The 20,247-nt window shown below is 34.5% G+C and overlaps 1 long non-coding RNA gene across 1 annotated transcript in view; it reads right to left on the bottom strand.

Annotated features, from left to right (window-relative positions):
* The window catches only part of LOC138332401 (uncharacterized), a 35,056-nt gene extending 15,612 nt beyond the window's left edge, over positions 1 to 19,444 (bottom strand). Inside the window, exons 1-2 of the long non-coding RNA XR_011209835.1 lie at positions 19,062 to 19,444; positions 8,295 to 8,387 (exon numbers count right to left, since the gene is read on the bottom strand). This is a non-coding gene — a long non-coding RNA (uncharacterized lncRNA). The remainder of the gene's footprint in view (positions 1 to 8,294; positions 8,388 to 19,061) is intronic.
* Positions 19,445 to 20,247: the final 803 nt, after the last annotated feature.

Below are 20,247 nucleotides of genomic sequence, written 5' to 3'. Positions count from 1 at the left end.
AAAGTTAAAAAAAAACTTCAGAGAAATCAAACAGCAAGTAATATGGGGTAATAAGTATATAACCTTTAATGGCAAAGCTTTATATTTTAAAAATTGGTGTGATTCCGGTTTAATTTATATAAATGATATAATTGGAAAGAACGGAAGTATCGATGAAAATCTTATATATCAGAAATTAAAAAGTAAAAGAAACTGGATCGCGGAATTATCAATTATTAAACGTGCCATACCTAGAATTTGGTTGCAGGAGCTAAATACAGAAAAATCTAAGTCAGTAGTTCAAATCTTATGGAAAGACGTTTGCCTATATAATTCTATTAAACACTGTGTAATATCTTTAACAAAAATAAATAACCGTCACATTTATGATATATTAAGACGAAAAAAAGGTGTTTTTAGTCGTAATCTTACTATATGGAAAGATATGTTAAATATTGTAGAAGAGACTTACTATTTACCTAACCTATTTCGTTTTGTTTTTAAAGTAATACTTGAAAATGATGAAAAAAATTTCGTTGGAAATTGATTCATAACATTGTTCCTAATGGTGTCTTATTAAAAAGATGGCGCATTAAAGAGTGCGAAAACTGTCATATTTGCAATATAAGGGATGACTACAATCATTATTTTATCGAGTGTTGTTGTGTAGATCCACTTTGGCACCATATAAAACAATCGATGAATAAACTTGGATACACCATTGACTTAAAAAAATTGAAATATTTAGTTTTGGGTTATAAAATGGCTTATGATGCTTATTATGATATTAACATTCTTTTATCATTGATTGGCTTCGTAATATACAAATGGTATCATCTCAGTGAATCAAGAACGAAACACGTAGATATACTTCAATTATTTAGGTATGAATTGAAAAGGAAATTTAACTTTAAATTTTACCAAGATATGTCACTATTACATAACTTTCTGTAAGATATGCAATATTTAGCAAATAAGATATCTGCTGATATCTATTGAATTGAATATAGAAAAGCCTGATCAATTGTACCGATTGTCAAATCGATGTGGCAAGAGTTGATACGACCAACACTGAAATTTGACTATCGGTAGGATTGATCAGACTGTTAGTGAAATTATTGTTTGTAACGTATAAAATACTTATAAGGAAACTATTTTTTAAATTAGTGAAATAATTTGTACTATACACAATATGTATAAAAATGGATGAAAAAATGAAAGATATTTTTGCAATATACTGAATACTGTATGAGAACGCAAAAAAAAAAGATATTTAAATGTAATGAAATGTAAAAAAATAAAAAATAAATATAAAACCACTATGATGAAATGAGAATATAAACAATGAGCAAATGCAAAATCATCAGATGGTAAGTATACAAGATGTTAAAAAAAAAAAAAAAAAAAAAAAAAAAAAAAAAAAAGAAGATAACGGTACTACTTGATATGATTGAATGAATTGTTGGATGATGTATGGATCTGTGTCCGCTTGCGTGGCGCGTGTTTTGTACGTAGATATATATGTTAGTATGTATGTGTGTGTATGTATGTACAATGTATGTATGTATGTATGTATGTATGTATGTATGTATGTATGTATGTATGTATGTATGTATGTGTGTGTGTGTGTGTGTGTGTGTGTGTGTGTGTGTGTGTGTGTGTGTGTGTGTGTGTGTGTGTGTGTGTGTGTGTGTGAGGGTGCGTATGTTTGTTTGTATGTATGTATGTGTATGTATGTAAGGGTGTATGTATGTGTGTGTGATTGTGTGTGTGTGTGTGTGTGTATGAGGGTGCGCATGTTTGTTTGTATGTATGTATCTATGTAAGGGTGTATGTATATGAGTGTATGTATTTGGTTGTGTGTTTTTTTTTTTTGTTTTTTTTTAATTATGTTTTGTGTTAGAATGAAGAGATATATTGAGAAAACAACAGTAAGTTAGAAAAAAAATAATTGAGAATGATAAGCAACTTGCTCATAAAAGTGAATATTCTCTTATCTGAGTGAAAAAAGAAGAAAAAAAAAAAAAAAAAAAAAAAAAAAAAAAAAAAAAAAAGATCTACTCAAATGAATTATGAATGAAAAATGAAGAATATTTAACAAAGGCTAACCTATTTTGGCATGTGTTTGTGCAGGTAGATGTTTTTAAATTACCATTCGTCGGCGGTGTAGCATCTTTAAAAAACAAAATAGTTTATTTGACGGCATTTTACCTTCTCTCGCCCTACCATTGGATTTGTTTGAGTATGTATAATAAAACAATCCAAAGCGCAGATATGTTATAAAGTTTTTCCTTTTTTTTCTGAAGATGTTTCAATAGTTTATTGTTATGCAATTACGTACAGCAAAATGCATTCATTTAACATTTCTATTTACACAGGCAACAGTTTGTTAGCAGGCAGAAAGTTTAAAAGAACAATATTACGATAATCAAACAATAACAGGGTTCAATTCGTGTTTAAGAATTCTTAACATTAACTTTTTTAACACAAAAATAAATTTATTCAATAGGCATATAAAAAAAACAAAGTTTTCCTTTCACAGAAGGACTCTCACACATACCTAAATTGATAGTTCTAATTTTGAGCACAACCTTTCACCACTTTCACATTAATTTCAGATATATTCCTCATTTACTCGTTATTACATCTCATCTATTCATATCCTTTAAAAATAAATTGATATATAATTATTTTAAATATTGTGTAATTAATTCCTAGTAAATATGTCAGAGGAGACAACTCTCATATAAAATATGTAAAAGGGAGACTACTCTGTTATAAAGTTAATGTTCAAAAAACTGCAAATAACTATTACGCCATGTTAAAACAAATTACAACCTAGCAAAACAAATAAAATTGATCTATAAATTTATACACGACGAAACAACTACTTGGCATGACAAAACACTCTGAATGTAAATGTAAGAATATGAAACATATTAAGCCTTCTAATTAAGGTTTCTTTATATTAAACACGAGTTATTGTAATGGTCTGTTTATCTATATAATCTATATAACTGATATGACGTTTAGCCAGTTGTAAGGCCAAAGTCTGTCATAATATTTGCCTGGTACAAATTATCATTGAACCTACTTTATAAATCTTACAAGACCACTGCAAAATATTTATGTATGTATAAATCACAGTACGACTGTATGTGCTGTGGTATAATTAGCGACCATTCTGTATATGTATGACGCAAGATTGTTACCTGTCGCTATTAATATCACACAAAAATTATCATTCCAACTACTCTACAAGACTCCTGCCAAATAAATTCCCTTTTACCATGTTCACCGACAGTGGTCGAGGGATATAATTTTCTCAATTGAAGCGATATAATAAGGTGGTTTTATTGAATTATATTACAAAAAGGACATTTTTTTTCCAATGTCTGTTGTGGTAGAGAAATGACATATGAAACAAGACTTTTATTTGAAAGTGTCTTGCTTAAGTAATCGCATATAACAGTGATTTCCAGGCCAGTTCAAATCAGTCGGTGCCCCCAGAACTTTCATGGAATTTGGAGGATTTAAACATTTCGACCTCTCTAGGGAATATCTTAGATTAATTGGGAAAATACTAAATCATTATGCACACATGCATCTTCATATCATGTGCAATTTCATTCAACAAGCTATTGGGATTTATGTGAAATTCTGAAAGTATAAAACTACAGTGTATATGATTGGAAATCTAAAGTCAAAAGTGGTGTACAAAAACAATAAGGTTTTCAGAAAGCAGGAAATGGAGTTAATATTGTAGATAGGTATTAAGTGGTGAATTCATAATAAGGAGGACAAACTCGATCTGGGATATATACAGAAATTCTATGGATGTGTTTATTTCTGCAACAATAGAGGATTAAATTCTCTTCATATTCATTGTGTGGGATTTTTTCGTAATTTGGATTAAAAAATAATCGAATATTCCGGCAGGTTGTGTGTTGTGTGTTCAACATAATTATTGGATTATGCTCGGAGACATACTCACACGTATTGTGTAACTCTCCCATAAGTTACCTTTTACTGTCTTATAAGTGACTGTCTTATATTAGAGTCACATATAAGACAGTAAACGGTAACATATAGGACAGTTACAGTAATGGTAGGACATGAGTTGAAGGTGTGACAGCAGCATCTTAATGTTGGTCAAAAATCCAATACGGCCGCTACGGCATCACATCCATTTTTTAACTTTTGTCAATATCTCGTTAACGGCTTGGCGAAGTTCTTTCGTTTTTGGATATGTCATGTAAAATAAAAATTGTTACTAAATGTAACATATCAACTTCCGGTTTCAAATAACAGTCAAAGTTCAAAAGTGCCTTTTCTTTTCGAAAACGTCATTAAAATTCTTTTTCTCAAATTTCGGATGGCCTAGAGACCTGTTATTAAGCTTGTAGCATGCTGATATAAATGGCTAAGTTTGTTGATAGGAATCATCTTGAACTGAGGCCAAAAAACTTGAAACGACTTCTTGTGAAGTTTTGAAAGGCCTAGAGACCCGCTATTGAACATATTGCATGAGGAGATAATTGGCTACCAAGATTGTTAATATGAATGGCATTGACTTTCATTTAAGCTCACAGGGGGCAAGTAACCATTGATCTCTAAACAACGTCTGGTAAAGACGGTCTAGAGACATATTTGGTCTGCGGCATGCTGATATATACGGCTACCAAGTCTGTTATATGAATTCTGTTGACTGCCATTTTAATGACACATGGGCCAAAAACCTTAAATCTTTAAATTACTTCTTGTCAAGTTCTGAAAGGTCTAGAGACCTAATATTAATTGGATCGGTAACATGTTGAGATAAAAGGCTACTAAATTTGTTAATATGAATGACCTGAACCACAATTTCTTGTTGGTGAAAAGTCCGTCAAATTATCCAATGACAATTTCTAGTTTATTTATTCATTCATCACGTCTTTGTCATCAAATTGAAAATACAATTTAAATGCTGCAGTGGACACTTACATATCTAAACACATGTACATATTTTATATATTACTCTCAAAACATTTTTGTCAATACTTACGCTCTGATCCTACAATTAACGGGAATAATTTTCACTGTTGATCACTGACGACGAGAGCTCCAAGTCGGAGTAGTATTTACAAAAATGCAATCTATCATGTAAGGTATATATACGGTTGTTTGCATTATATTGTCAATGACAACTATGTGGAACTGTGCCAGCACCAGTCAAACTAAATAAAGATTTGTATTCTCAATCTTCTCAAAAGAATTCTAAATTGTAATGCTTTATTTGATTATGTGCAGAAGTCAAAGATACAAAGATAACTGGAAAATATTGAAAAAATAGCTAGATGATAGTTACATCATGAATATATAATGAGTCTTGTATCTTCTAGTACTCATGGCGTAGTTAAGTATTTTATATAGAGCTTTAAATTCGCGGTGTCGTATTGCGCGGTGTCATAAACGGAACCTATACGTGGGGTTTAATGTCACTCATCTAAATGTGATATACATAGATCAATAAAGTTGATATGGTGTCAATGTTAATAATATTTTCTTTGTAATTAATTTTGAATATAATCCCTTGTGAGAGGTGTCATTTGCCATTTTGATAGGGTACACAGTCCCGACGATGGTACGATAATGTAGCAACTGTTAAGTTGATTTCAGTAAAACCACGAATATAGTGAAAATAAACTTGCCATTTTTATTATTAGTTATATCATGCCTGTATATAAGACACTTGCCGTTCCATTGATTAAATACCTATAAATACGATTTAAACATCATTTGATAATTTTAAGTATAATTTTTGAGATTGTTTATGTTTAAGAGCTTTCATTTTGATAATGTCGTTTCACCTGCTACTTGAATTAAGCTGATGTTAAATTTCTACTTCAGTTTTTAATCTTGATTTCTAGAGGGTATTACCAAACTACCGACAACCAAACAGTTTGAAAAGCTGCTTCAAAATTAACGGTATGTTTTATTGCTACGCCGCTTGATGCGTAGCAGTTCTTTTTCATAAGCAATTCAAGCCATCTTGCAGGATAGTCATGTAGCAAGAACGCTTGAATCAGACGGTTGACCTGTGTGTTACAAGCATTGTCTGTGAAATAATATTAAAACAAATTACGGAAACAGACTTGAATCTGTCCGGATTCGGACGCCATCTTCCTGATAAATCATGATCACACAGCGGTTACATCCGTTTAGATTTTAGTGTAGAACAAGCATTCGTGGTAAAATTATTCTCAAGTAGGATTTTCTATAAATTGATCAGGCATGTTTTAATAAAATCTGGTTCCATTTACAGGTGGAACAGTATACCATGTTAGAGATATTACTTTTATAATTCTTATTTAGAACACCATCGTGTAACAATAAATATCAGACAATGAGTATGGTAATATTGACGGAACACGGAACATACTAAAATTCGGAATGCGGAATGACAGTACATACTAAAAGCGGAATGAAAACGGAACATAGAGCAACACAGACACATATGAGATAAAGTTCAATATTTTCTTTGTCTTTTTCTGAGCTTAGCAATCTCTGCATAAACCCTTTTTATTTTGTTGGTAACAAAAGTATAATTAAAACTGTTCGTCTGTACTACACCTAATCTTATTGCACAGGATTATCAAATTCTTTTAATTTAAATTGTAATACGACACCCCAAGATAAGTCTCTTAGTCATTTGTTTTTGGAAAAGGTAGCATGATTCATCACATGAACATTAGCTGGAATTCCATTGTAACTTATAATTAAAGTTCATTTATATAACACACGAGTTATTGTTAAAATACTGCTCTGTTTGTCTATATAACTGATATGACGTTTATCCAAGTGTAAGGTCAAAATCTGTCATATTATTGGCCCTGTGCAAATTATCATTCCATCTACTTTAAAAACCCTACAACACCGCTGCCAAATATTTATATATATATAAATCACAGTATAACTATGTGTTGTGGTATAAATGGCGACAAAACTTAATATACATGACGCAAGACTTACCTGTCGCTATTAATACCACACAAAAACTATCATTCCGTCTACTTGTTTTCTGAAAAGTAGGTATTCAATAACTCAAAACTAAGGCTGTTTTGCCTTTTGGAACAAGAGCAAATATAATGCTATATAAGTGGATTTAAATATCTTACAGATTATGATGTCACTAAATTCTCTGGCTGTCCAAATAAAATATTTTTAACGGTAAAGATTATAGTTTTGTAAGTTTTTTGCAGAATCAAATGTTCTAGTTTTCTCAATATTTCTTGTGTTTTCTGACAGTTTAAATTATTGTGTTCTTCTATGACTTCATTACAGAGATTACATTAATCCTCTCTAGTTAACCTATCAATTTCAAGTATTTATTTATAGGCCAAATTTTATCAGTGATTGAAACAAGAGGAGCTATGTGTCTGTAGTAGTTTTAAATGGAATTATATGTATTCTATTCCGATCTATATTTTAGTTAGGTTAAAAGGTTTATGTTCTTTCGGTTGTGTTCACTTTTGACATTTATGTTCAACTATCTATCTTTAATTTCTTTATTTGGATATGTCATGAAAAATAAATATTGGAACAAACAACTAATGTAACATGTCAACTTCCGGTTTGAAATAACGGTCAAAGTTCAAAGGTGAATTTTTTTCGAAAAAGTCATTAAAAAATCTTTTTCTCAAATTTCGTATGACCTAAAGCCTGTAGAATACTAATATAAATGGGTACTAAGTTTGAATGGTACTAAGGACCTTGACCTGAATTCAAGGTCATAGGGGCCAAAAAACCTAAGATCTTGAAACGACTTCTTGTGAAGTTCTGGAAGTCCTGTTATTGGAAGTCATGTTGTTGCATGAGGAGATAATTGGCTACCAAGATTGTTAATATGAATGACCTTGACTTTCATTTAAAGTCACATGAGCCAAGTAATCATTAATCTCTAAACAACTTCTGGTTAAGATCCGGAATATTGGTCTGCGGCATGCTGATAAAAAAGGCTGCCAAGTTTGTTAATATGAATGACCTTGACTGCCATTCAATGTCACATGGCCCAAAAAAAAAATCTTTAAACTACTTCTTGTCAAGTTCTGAAAGGTCTAAAAAAAACTTTTATTGGCCCTGTAGCATGCTGAGATAAAGAGCTACTAAGTGTGTTAGTATGAATACCCCAATGACGTTTTCTACTTTATTCATTAATCATGCCTTTATCATCTAATTCAATAATATAATTTAAATGCTGCACTTGATACTTACATATCTAAACACAAGTACATATTTTAAATAATACTGTCTAAACAAAATTATTCAGTACTTACGCTCTGGTCCGACAATTAACGGGAATGACCCTCAATGTTGATCAGTTAGATAGGCTCTGACGACGAGAGGTCCAAGTCGGAGTAGTATTTAATCTGTCAAATAAGGTATATTTATACGATTGTTTGCGTTATATTGTCAATGGCAACTATGTGGAACTGTGCCAAAGGAAGAATTTTTAATATGTTAACATGTAGATATTGTGTTATATCATGCGTGTTGCCAGCACCAGTGAAACTAAACTAAGATTTGTATTCTAAATGTAAAATGAATTCTAGGATTTCTAAATTGTAAGACTTTATTTGATCAAGTCACAGGTACATGTGCTGTAATCAAAGATACAAAGATAACGGGAAAATATAGAAAATAGATAGATGGTAGTTACTTAATGAATATATAATGAGAGTCTTGTATCTACTAGTACTCCTGGCGTGCAGCATCCTTAATAAGTATTTATGTATTTTATATAGAGCTTTTAATTCGCGGTGTTAGTAATATTTTCTTTGTAATTTATTTTGAGTATAGTCGCTTGTGAGAGGTGTCATTTGCCATTTTGATAGGGTACACAGTCCCGACGATGGTACGATAACGTAGCAACTGTGAAGTTGATTTTATTTAAACCACGAATATAGTGAAAATAAACCTGTCATTTCTATTTTTTGTTATATTAACATATCTGTATATAGGACATTGGTTGTTCAATTGATTAGATACATGCGATATATACATCATGTGATAATGTTAGGTATAAATTTCTGTGATTGTTTATGTTTAAGAGCTTTCATTTTGATAATGTCGTTTCACCTGCCACATGCATAAAGCTGATATTAAATTACTATTTCAGTTTTTAATCTTGATTTCTAGAGGATATCTACCAAACTACCAATAACCAAACAGTTCGAGAAGCTGCTTCAAAATTAACGGTATGTTTATTGCTACGCCGCTTGATGCGTAGCAGTTCTTTTCATAAGCAATTCACGCCATCTTGCAGGATAGTCATGTAGCAAGACCGCTTGAATCAGACGGTTGATCTGTGTGTTACAAGCATTGTCTGTGAAATAATATTAAAACAAATTACGGAAACAGACTTGAATCTGTCCGGATTCGGACGCCATCTTCCTGATTAATCATGATCACACAGCGGTTACATCCGTTTAGAATTTAGTGTAGAACAAGCATTCGTGGTAAAATTATTCTAAAGTAGGATTTTCTATAAATTGATCGGGCATGTTTTAATAAAATCTGGTTCCATTTCCAGGTGGAACAGTATACCATGTTAGAGACATTACTTTTATAATTCTTATTTAGAACACCATCGTGTAACAATAAATATCAGACAATGAGTATGGTAATATTGACGGAACACGGAACATACTAAAATTCGGAATGCGGAATGATAGTACATACTAAAAGCGGAATGAAAACGGAACATAGAACAACACAGACACATATGAGATAAAGTTCAATATTTTCTTTGTCTTTTTCTGCGCATAGCAATCTCTGCGTAAACCCTTTTTATTTTGTTGGTAACAAAAGTATAATTAAAATTGTTCGTCTGTACTACACCTAATCTTATTGCACAGGATTATCAAATTCTTTTAATTTAAATTGTAATACGACACCCCAAGATAAGTCTCTTAGTCATTTGTTTTTGGAAAAGGTAGCATGATTCATCACATGAACATTAGCTGGAATTCCATTGTAACGTCATTTCGACTTATAGTTTAAGTTTATTTATATCACACATGAGTTATTGTTAAAATACTGCTCTGTTTGTCTATATAACTTTAAAAAAAAACTTATTAGACCGCTGCCAAATATTTATGTATAAATATAATTAGCGACGACTCTTTATATGTATGACGCAAGACTTACCTGTCACTATTAATATCTCATAAAAAATATTATTCCATCTACTTTTTTCTGAAAACTAGACCTTCAATAACTAGACTTTTCAATACCTCCCTTTGACATGCCTAGTTATTTAATAAAACAACAAACACAATATTGATAGTAATGGCCACGGTGTTTATTTTGCCATTTAATATTGGGCGTCAATAACGGCCCACAACAAGCAAAGGGCGTCAATAACGGCCCACACAATTCAAAGGGGCGTCAATAACGGCCCACACAATTCAAGGGCGTCAATAACGGCCCACACAATTCAAGGGGCGTCAATAACGGCCCACGCATCAATCAAAGGGCGTCAATAACTGCCCAACTGGCATCACTACCAGTAGAAAACAAGTACAATAACAATTTAAATTGACTGAAAATTCAAGACATTTGATGATCAAGGAGAATCCAATGATCATCCAAAATATGCCAATTTAACTTGTGAAATATGCTTTTAATTATTCCCTGGGCTGATGTTAGCGAAGTCCTGCCAGCCCAACTAATATGGTATTAAAAAGCACGAAGGAAACACACGCGCAGAAGTATACAAACCAACGTCATGGCACAAACTCTACTGAAGCATTCAATATAAATGTCCATTCTCCTGTAACTGCATTATTGGAATGGCGACTTTCACAGGTGTAACACAAACCATGAGGAAAATTCCAGCGATGCTGAAAAAGACATAAAACAACGCAGAAATCTCTTTCAATTTAAAGGGATAGGGAGGGAGGGTTTTCGTTTAACACCGTGACAAAAAAGACCGGAAAGGTCACTTCCGGTGATCTACAAAAGGTCGATGGGGCTGAATGTTATGAAGGGGGACAACTCATATATCAATTAAGCTAAATTTATGAAATAAACAAATTTAAAAAACCTGAACTTGTTCCTTAAATAACCCAAGTTATTCTGTAGTAATAACTTGTATTATTTAATAAAACAACAAACACAATATTGATAGTAATGGCCACGGTGTTTATTTTGCCATTTAATATTGGGCGTCAATAACGGCCCACAACAAGCAAAGGGCGTCAATAACGGCCCACACAATTCAAAGGGGCGTCAATAACGGCCCACACAATTCAAGGGCGTCAATAACGGCCCACACAATTCAAGGGGCGTCAATAACGGCCCACGCATCAATCAAAGGGCGTCAATAACTGCCCAACTGGCATCACTACCAGTAGAAAACAAGTACAATAACAATTTAAATTGACTGAAAATTCAAGACATTTGATGATCAAGGAGAATCCAATGATCATCCAAAATATGCCAATTTAACTTGTGAAATATGCTTTTAATTATTCCCTGGGCTGATGTTAGCGAAGTCCTGCCACAAGGCTCATGAAAATGAATTCATTTACATGAGCCTCCGCCACATGATAGGAATATTATGGGGGAACGAAGCTAACATCCCAAACCACCCTAGCCGAAATTAAACCAAATAGATAATTTCTACTGAAACATAACTACTTAAAACTGGTTACGAAAATTGTGGGAATAACCGGTCGCCCCAAAACAGCATTCGCTCGATTGCCCCTTGTATACAATTGAGCAATATATCATTGCCTAAGCTATTTAGATGAACATTGTCTGTGTCTAAAAATGCAACACGATTTGCCTGAATATCATTGTATTTAATATATCCACCCCCCAGTTCTAACACTTGTTTTGCAATGTCCCTATTGACTCTAATTCTGGCCCGATTGGCAGCAGACACATTCTCCGAACCGCGCCAACTTAACCGGGGCAACATCTGTGACCAAACTAGGACTGTACGGGGAAGGAGGCTAGCTAGGTACCTGAAGTCCATACAGATTTGTTCCCTTAAATTGTAGGACCCCACCTCAATAAGGTCATTGGCTCCACAATGTAATATTAGCATAGATGGTTCCCCCTTAGCATTCATCATATCCTGCACATTGGTAATAACAGAATCCCACCTCATCCCACTCTGTCCTCTCCACCATATATAACAACTCTGTCGTTGTAATCCAAGATGGGCGACCCCCTGGCCTAGTCGCTGCGTGAAAGGAGGCTCGCTTAATAATGGAAGAGCCCACTATGTAGATCGAATGACTGTGATTTCCTGAAAACTTAAGGCTAAAATTAGCCCATGTAACAAATAGCCTAATTTTTGAACAATCAGAGCAAGGGGACGCCAGTGCTCTAGAATACTATTCATTATACTTTGAAAGGTGTAATACATTAGGTCTTTACAAAGAGGCAGGAAAACCTAAATCAAGACAAAGCAATATAGCTTAAAATTTTAGTTCTAACATAACTTTCTCTGGAATTCTGATATACTGCCTAAAGGTGTCTGAACTCCAGCGCCCCAACAACTGAATCTCCCTGTCAGATAAGCCCCTGATTGCTGCTTCAGTGGCAGCTCCTATTCTAAATGAATGCGTCTTATACCGATTGCTATCAAAGCCTAAGAAAAGCAAGGTTTTTTTTTAAAACTGATGCAAACTGGTACCTAGTCAAAGGAGAATGATCAAAATGGCAGAAGAGGGGGCCAGGGTTCCTATGCCTTACTGTTATGTACTGTTCAAGACATTTAACTGGACAGAATGTTCCTTCTAAACGAGGAATACATACGGTACACCCTTTACCTTCTTGATCAGTTTTTGAAAAACGGAGAGCAACTTCGAGAATATTCCCTATCTTAATATCCTGCAAAGATACCACCTTCTGAATCATGCTCATTTTCGTGACAGTTAGTTCGCCTACTCGGAAAAAACCAAAGAATGCTACTAAAAATGCTGCAGAAAACATTTTTGACTCGTATGTAGAACTGCACACCAAAGGCAAAGCCTTTAAGATCCTAGCCAGTATATCAGCAGTAATAGGGGCCCTCATGTTACTTACTTTCCTTTGTCTCCTCATACCAGCTAACATTTTCTTCACGAGAAAATTAGACAAGAAATCCTCACAAAGAAAGCCAGAAGACTTAACATGAAAATTAATACCTGCTAAATAAGTATTGACTGTTGCAGGAGACAAACCTTTATCAGCCATGTACAGCACAAAATTCAATATCTGGCTCAAAGGAGGGGGCCAGACCCTTGTTAGACCAGTGTCGACAACAAAAGTATTGAACATGTTTAAACCTGACGTGTAGGCTTCAGCTGTATTTTCAGAAACTGAAGCCAATATCAAATTGTCAAACTGTTTTTTATATTGCTCCAAAATGCCTGGGGGATGACTGTTGGATGCTGATCGGCCTCGGGAGCCAATTCCCTGAATCTGGACCACTGAAAACGTGACAAAGCATCAGCAATTGAATTGTCTTTACCTCTTACATGTCTAGCTCTGATCTGAATATTGCTTCTAATGCAATGTAAAACTAATGGACGAATCAGTGCCATCACATGATCTGAACGAGAAGTTGAATTATTAAGTATCTCCACCAAAGCTTCGTTATCACAATGTAGTAATATTTTTTTGTTACCGAATTCTCTCTGCCAAGTAAAGAGGGCCATAACAATAGGAATCAATTCTAAAAAGGTAATGTCTTTCAGCACAGGCGAGTTATGCCAACTGCTGGGCCACTTGAAGACAAACCAATGTTTTCCGAACACAGCGCCACAACCTAATTCAACATTACCTGCACTATCAGTGAACAGCTCTAAGTCGGAGTTAGCAATCCAGTTCTGATCAAAGAAATGAAAGGTACCATTGAAACTCTGAAAGAACTCTAACCAAACTCTGATATCTTCTTTTGTTCCTTTTGACAAACGAATAAAATGATTAGGTCTAGAAGCACCAGATAACAACCCATACAATCTCCTAGAAAAGGCTCTGGCACCTGGCATAGCTTTAACGCAGAAGGCTAGTTTACCTAATAAACTCTGAAGGTCTTTTAACTGAATTTTATTTTGTTGAACCAAGTCTGCTAAAATCAGAGTTAATTCCTGAACCTTGTCCTGTGGTACTCTAACTATTTCTTCAAGGGTGTCAATTTCTAATCCTAGGAAAACTAAACAAGTGACTGGACCCTCAGTCTTTTCTACTGCGACAGGTACACCTAATTCCAGACAAATATTATCAAAACTGTCCATGGCCTGTTTACAAGCAATGTCATCAGACTTACCCCCAAATAGGAAGTCATCGAGATAGTGTTCGATTGAATTGCTGTTACATTGACTACGTACTAGCCACTCCAAAAATGTTGAGAACTTTTCAAAGGCAGCACAAGAGATGCTACACCCCATGGGTAAACACTTGTCAACATAATAATCTTCACCCGCTTTTATACCCAATAAGTCAAAATCACCTGGAAAAATTGGCAGCAAACGAAAGGCTGATTTGATATCTTTTTTTCCTAGCAAAGCACCCTTACCAAGCTTTTGAACCATTGACATTGCTTGATCAAATGTAGTGTAGTGTACTGAAGTAAGGGATTCGTCTATAAAATCATTGACGCTCTCATGCTCTGGATATGACAAATTCTGAATCAGCCTCCAACCCCCTGTTTTTTTAGGAACTAAACCCACTGGTGAGACCCTAAGATTAGAAATTGGCTTAGTTTTAAATGGACCTATCATCCTACCAGCTTCCACTTCATGCTGTAACTTAGTAACAAGGATATCAGGATTTTGTAATGCAGACCGCAAGTTTTTTGATTCCCTTGGATAACGAGGGCCTGTAAAATGAAGCTTAAAACCACTATCAAAACCTTCCTTCAATACCTGTGCAACAGCTTTGTTTGGGTATAGGTCTAAATAACGATTAAGAGCCATTTTGTTGATTGGGGTTTTTCCCAGATCCCATATCTTTGTTATAATGGTATCTACTGTAGGATGCTGATTGGGGACGAAAATTAGCCTGAGGTGGATTAGACCCCCGAATATTGCTTGCCCCACTAAATTGAGAAGGCATTCTAATATTATTCATCCCAGCTTGACCTTTGAACCCCTGGCCTTGACCTCGAAAACAAGAAATCTTTGAATGAGACCCACCACATTGCATGCATTTATGAGCATAACTACAATTTGATCTTTGACATAATCCCTTATAGTTAAATTCATAACAGCAGCCTCTAGCCATGTTACTTCTGATTTGATTGGAACCGTCACCAGCCTTTGACATGCCAGATGACAAGCAAGTTAACCATAATTCCCCATCAACTACACCCCAGGACCTATCAGGCTGGCGAGCTTGACGAAGCCTGAATTGCTCATCATATGTTTTCCATCCCATTCCCTTGAATGATTTAGCTGCCAATCTAACAATTGACATATACTTAAGCAGTTCCTGCCCCCTATCATGCCTCTGTGTAAAAATTGCACTAAATATTATGAAAGCGTCTGTCCAAGCTTCTATAGTATCTATTCTATTTTTGGTCCCTTTCTGCTTTAGAACAAGTGCACCGTCAACTATACTTAGCGTTTGTGAATTTATTGCTTCCTGATTTGTTTCAAGAAGCAAAGCCAAATTTTAAATATTCCGAGCTCCAGATTCGAGCTCTGGTTGCCTGGGATACATGGGCCCCCACAGTGTCCCCAACACTAATCAATGGGGAAGGGAAATCAGTACCTGAGATCGAGGATTGAAGTGGCATACTCGACAACAAATTGGTACCGGAAGCTGATGCTTGTTCATCCTGGACTCCGTCTGGGGAACGGTCATGCTCCTGTAGCTCCGGAATGACAGACACCTCATGATCACTCTCCTGCAGCTGACTGGTACCACGCCCTCGACCCCTGGGACCTGAACCCCTTCGAGCAGCCCTGGCATAAGGACTATTAGTCTTCCTTCTCTTGGATGGAGGCATGTTGGGCAATTAGCTCAAATGTAATAGGTGCTATAAATTAGAACAAGATCAAACTAAAATTAATGAATATTAAATTGAAATTCAAATTATAAACTGTAATTATTTTTTAAACAGAATCTTAAAACCTGGTATAATTAATCATCAGCAATTTGGACACAAAAACAGTCCACAAAGAATTCCTAGCCAAGTTAAGTAGTTAGAACTCAAAATTGTTAAAAAACCGACAAATTATAAATAAATAAATATTAACAAAAAATTTCGACTAATTATTTCATACAGATGTTAAATACATTCACTAAAAGAATTAAACATTTAAATCTAAACCTAGCTCCAATCAATTTCCTAACGATTTTTGTAACTTTTATTAACACGAAAACAACATCAACCTGCACGAGTGCAAATATCAGTCGTAATCAATAGACAGATCTAAACCGACGACGCTCGCCGTTTGACAACTCGGACCGAGCGGGACGAACTGACCTGCTTCAATAAATTCAAAAAACGATATTCTAACATTTGACGAGTCTAATTATTTCCCATTGACGTAACAAGGATTCAATAGAACTATACAAACGTGTAAATATAGTTGCTACAGCTAACGGCGTTGTAGAATCACGAACGCCAACCATCTTTACACGTGAGAATAGATTCGATATTTTAAGAACGGGATTAACAGCGCCCTGTGCACGCTAAACCCCACAATTATTAATCAGCACATACAAATTACCGACCACCAATATAAATCTGTGTCGAAACCACACAATGGACTTCGGATGCACGTCGATTATACAAAAACTTATGGATGGCTTTTTCTTCAACACGTTTTCGTTTAACACCGTGACAAAAAAGACCGGAAAGGTCACTTCCGGTGATCTACAAAAGGTCGATGGGGCTGAATGTTATGAAGGGGGACAACTCATATATCAATTAAGCTAAATTTATGAAATAAACAAATTTAAAAAACCTGAACTTGTTCCTTAAATAACCCAAGTTATTCTGTAGTAATAACTTGTATTATAAAGTTAGAGTTGATTTAAACGTTACACTTACACAATACTACATCCCAAGATAAGTCTCTTAGTCATTTGTTTTTGGAAAAGGTAGCATGATTCATCCTATGAAAATTAGCTGGAATTCCATTGTAACTTGAAATTAAAGTTCATTAATATAACACACGAGTTATTGTTGAAATACTGCTCTGTTTGTCTATATAACTGATATGACGTTTATCCAGGTGTAAGGTCAAAGTCTGTCATATTATTGGCCCTGTGCAAATTATCATTCCATCTACTTTAAAAACCCTACAAGACCGCTGCCAAATATTTATATATATATATAAATCACAGTATAACTATGTGTTGTGGTATGAATGGCGACAAAACTTAATATACATGACGCAATACTTACCTGTCGCTATTAATACCACACAAAAACTATCATTCCGTCTACTTGTTTTCTGAAAAATCCAGGTGTAAGGTCAAAGTCTGTCATATTATTGGCCCCGTGCAAATTATCATTCCATCTACTTTAAAAACCCTACAACACCGCTGCCAAATATTTATATATATATAAATCACAGTATAACTATGTGTTGTGGTATAAATGGCGACAAAACTTAATATACATGACGCAAGACTTACCTGTCGCTATTAATACCACCCAAAAACTATCATTCCGTCTACTTGTTTTCTGAAAAATCCAGGTGTAAGGTCAAAGTCTGTCATATTACTGGCCCTGTGCAAATTATCATTCCATCTACTTTAAAAACCCTACAAGACCGCTGCCAAATACTTATATATATATAAATCACAGTATAACTATATGTTGTGGTATAAATGGCGACAACACTTAATATACATGACGCAAGACTTACCTGTCGCTATTAATACCACACAAAAACTATCATTCCGTCTACTTGTTTTCTGAAAAGTAGGTATTCAATAACTCAAAACTAAGGCTGTTTTGCCTTTTGGAACAAGAGCAAATATAATGCTATATAAGTGGATTTAAATATCTTACAGATTATGATGTCACTTAATTTTCTGGCTGTCCAAATAAAATATTTTTAACGGTAAAGATTATAGTTTTGTAAGTTTTCTGCAGAATCAAATGTTCTAGTTTTCTCAATATTTCTTGTGTTTTCTGACAGTTTAAATTATTGTGTTCTTATATGTCTTCATTACAGAAATTACATTAATCCTTTCGAGTTAAACCTATCAATTTCAAGTATTTATTTATAGGCCAAATTTTATCAGTGATTGAAACAAGAGGAGCTATGTGTCTTAGAATTATATGTATTCTTTTCCTATCTATATATTAGTTAGGTTAAATGGTTTATGTTCTTTTCGGTTGTGTTCACTTTTGACATTTATGTTCAACTATCTATCTTTAATTTCTTTATTTGGATATGTCATGAAAAATAAATATTGGAACAAACAACTAATGTAACATGTCAACTTCCGGTTTGAAATAACGGTCAAAGTTCAAAGGTGAATTTTTTTCGAAAAAGTCATTAAAAAATTTTTTCTCAAATTTCGTATGGCCTAGAGACCTGTCATTGGGCCTGTAGCATGCTAATATAAATGGGTACCAAGTTTGTTTGGTACTAAGGACCTTGACCTGAATTCAAGGTCACAGGGGCCAAAAAACCTAAGATCTTGAAACGACTTCTTGTGAAGTTCTGGAAGTCCTGTTATTGGAAGTCCTGTTGTTGCATGAGGAGAATTCTGGTTAAGATCCGGAATATTGGTCTGCGGCATGCTGATAAAAAAGGCTGCCAAGTTTGTTAATATGAATGACCTTGACTGCCATTCAATGTCACATGGCCCAAAAAAAAAATCTTTAAACTACTTCTTGTCAAGTTCTGAAAGGTCTAAAGAACTTTTATTGGCCCTGTATCATGCTGAGATAAAGAGCTACTAAGTGTGTTAGTATGAATACCCTAATGACGTTTTCTACTTTATTCATTAATCATGCCTTTATCATCTAATTCAATAATATAATTTAAATGCTGCACTTGATACTTACATATCTAAACACAAGTACATATTTTAAATAATACTGTCAAAACAAAACAAAATTATTCAGTACTTACGCTCTTGTCCGACAATTAACGGGAATAATCTTCAATGTTGCTCAGTTAGATTGGCTCTGACAAATAGAGGTCCAAGTCGTAGTTATTTTTAATCTGTCATGTAAGGTATACGATTGTTTGCGTTATATTGTCAATTACAACTATGTGGAACTGTGCCAAAGGAAGAATCTTTATTATGTTAACATGTAGATATTGTGTTATATCATACGTGTTGCCAGCACCAGTGAAACTAAACTAAGATTTGTACTCAAAATGTAAAATGAATTCTAAGATTTCTAAATTGTAAGACTTTATTGATCAAGTCACAGGTACATGTGCTGTAATCAAAGATACAAAGATAACGGGAAAATATAGAAAATAGATAGATGGTAGTTACTTCATAAATATATATTAGTCTTATATCTACTTGTACTCAAGGCGTGCAGCATCCGTAAGAAGTATTTATGTATTTTATATAGAGCTTTAAATTCGCGGTGTCGTAAACGGTACCAAGTCGTGGGGTTTAATGTTGCATTTCGCCGACTAATCTAAATGTGATATACATAGATACAGTTTTAATGGTGTCAATGTTGGTAATATTTCCATGTAGTTCATTTTGAGTATAGTCGCTTGTGATAGGTGTCATTTGCCATTTTAATAGGGTACACAGCCGCGACGATGGTACGATAACGTAGCAAGTAGCAACTGTGAAGTTAATCTTAGTAAAACCACAAATAGAGTGAAAATAAACCTGTCATTTTTATTATGTCATCGGGTTGTGGCATCATGACAAAGAGTAATATCTGTTCGAAGTAGTTTTAATAGTGGCAAGAAAAACCTACAAAAGACAATACAAACATTCAAACAATCGAACTCACCGGAATATCAACGCAAAAGATTCACACGACCCTACACTCATCTTACATGCTAGTCAACTTACCAGGCTTCCGGAACGGTGAATCCTATGATATAAATATACCTATGTATCGCTACCTTCGGTATAATATCTATAGACAGATCTGCTGGGCTGTGCTCGCGCAGGAGTCCAGCGATGGAGTGCCAGAGATATGGGGAGAGGAGAGGAGGAAAGCTAGGGAAGTGACGTAGATATGTACAAAAGCATGCAAGGCAGTTGTTAATAGAGTTCAGGTCGGTGTCACGTCAAACCAGTTCGTCGACATTCCACAACACATGTACACATACACTG

The sequence above is a fragment of the Argopecten irradians genome, chromosome 9, assembly GCF_041381155.1.
Source record: "Argopecten irradians isolate NY chromosome 9, Ai_NY, whole genome shotgun sequence".
Lineage (NCBI taxonomy): Eukaryota > Metazoa > Mollusca > Bivalvia > Pectinida > Pectinidae > Argopecten > Argopecten irradians.
This window is presented reverse-complemented; position numbering and strand designations above follow the sequence as displayed.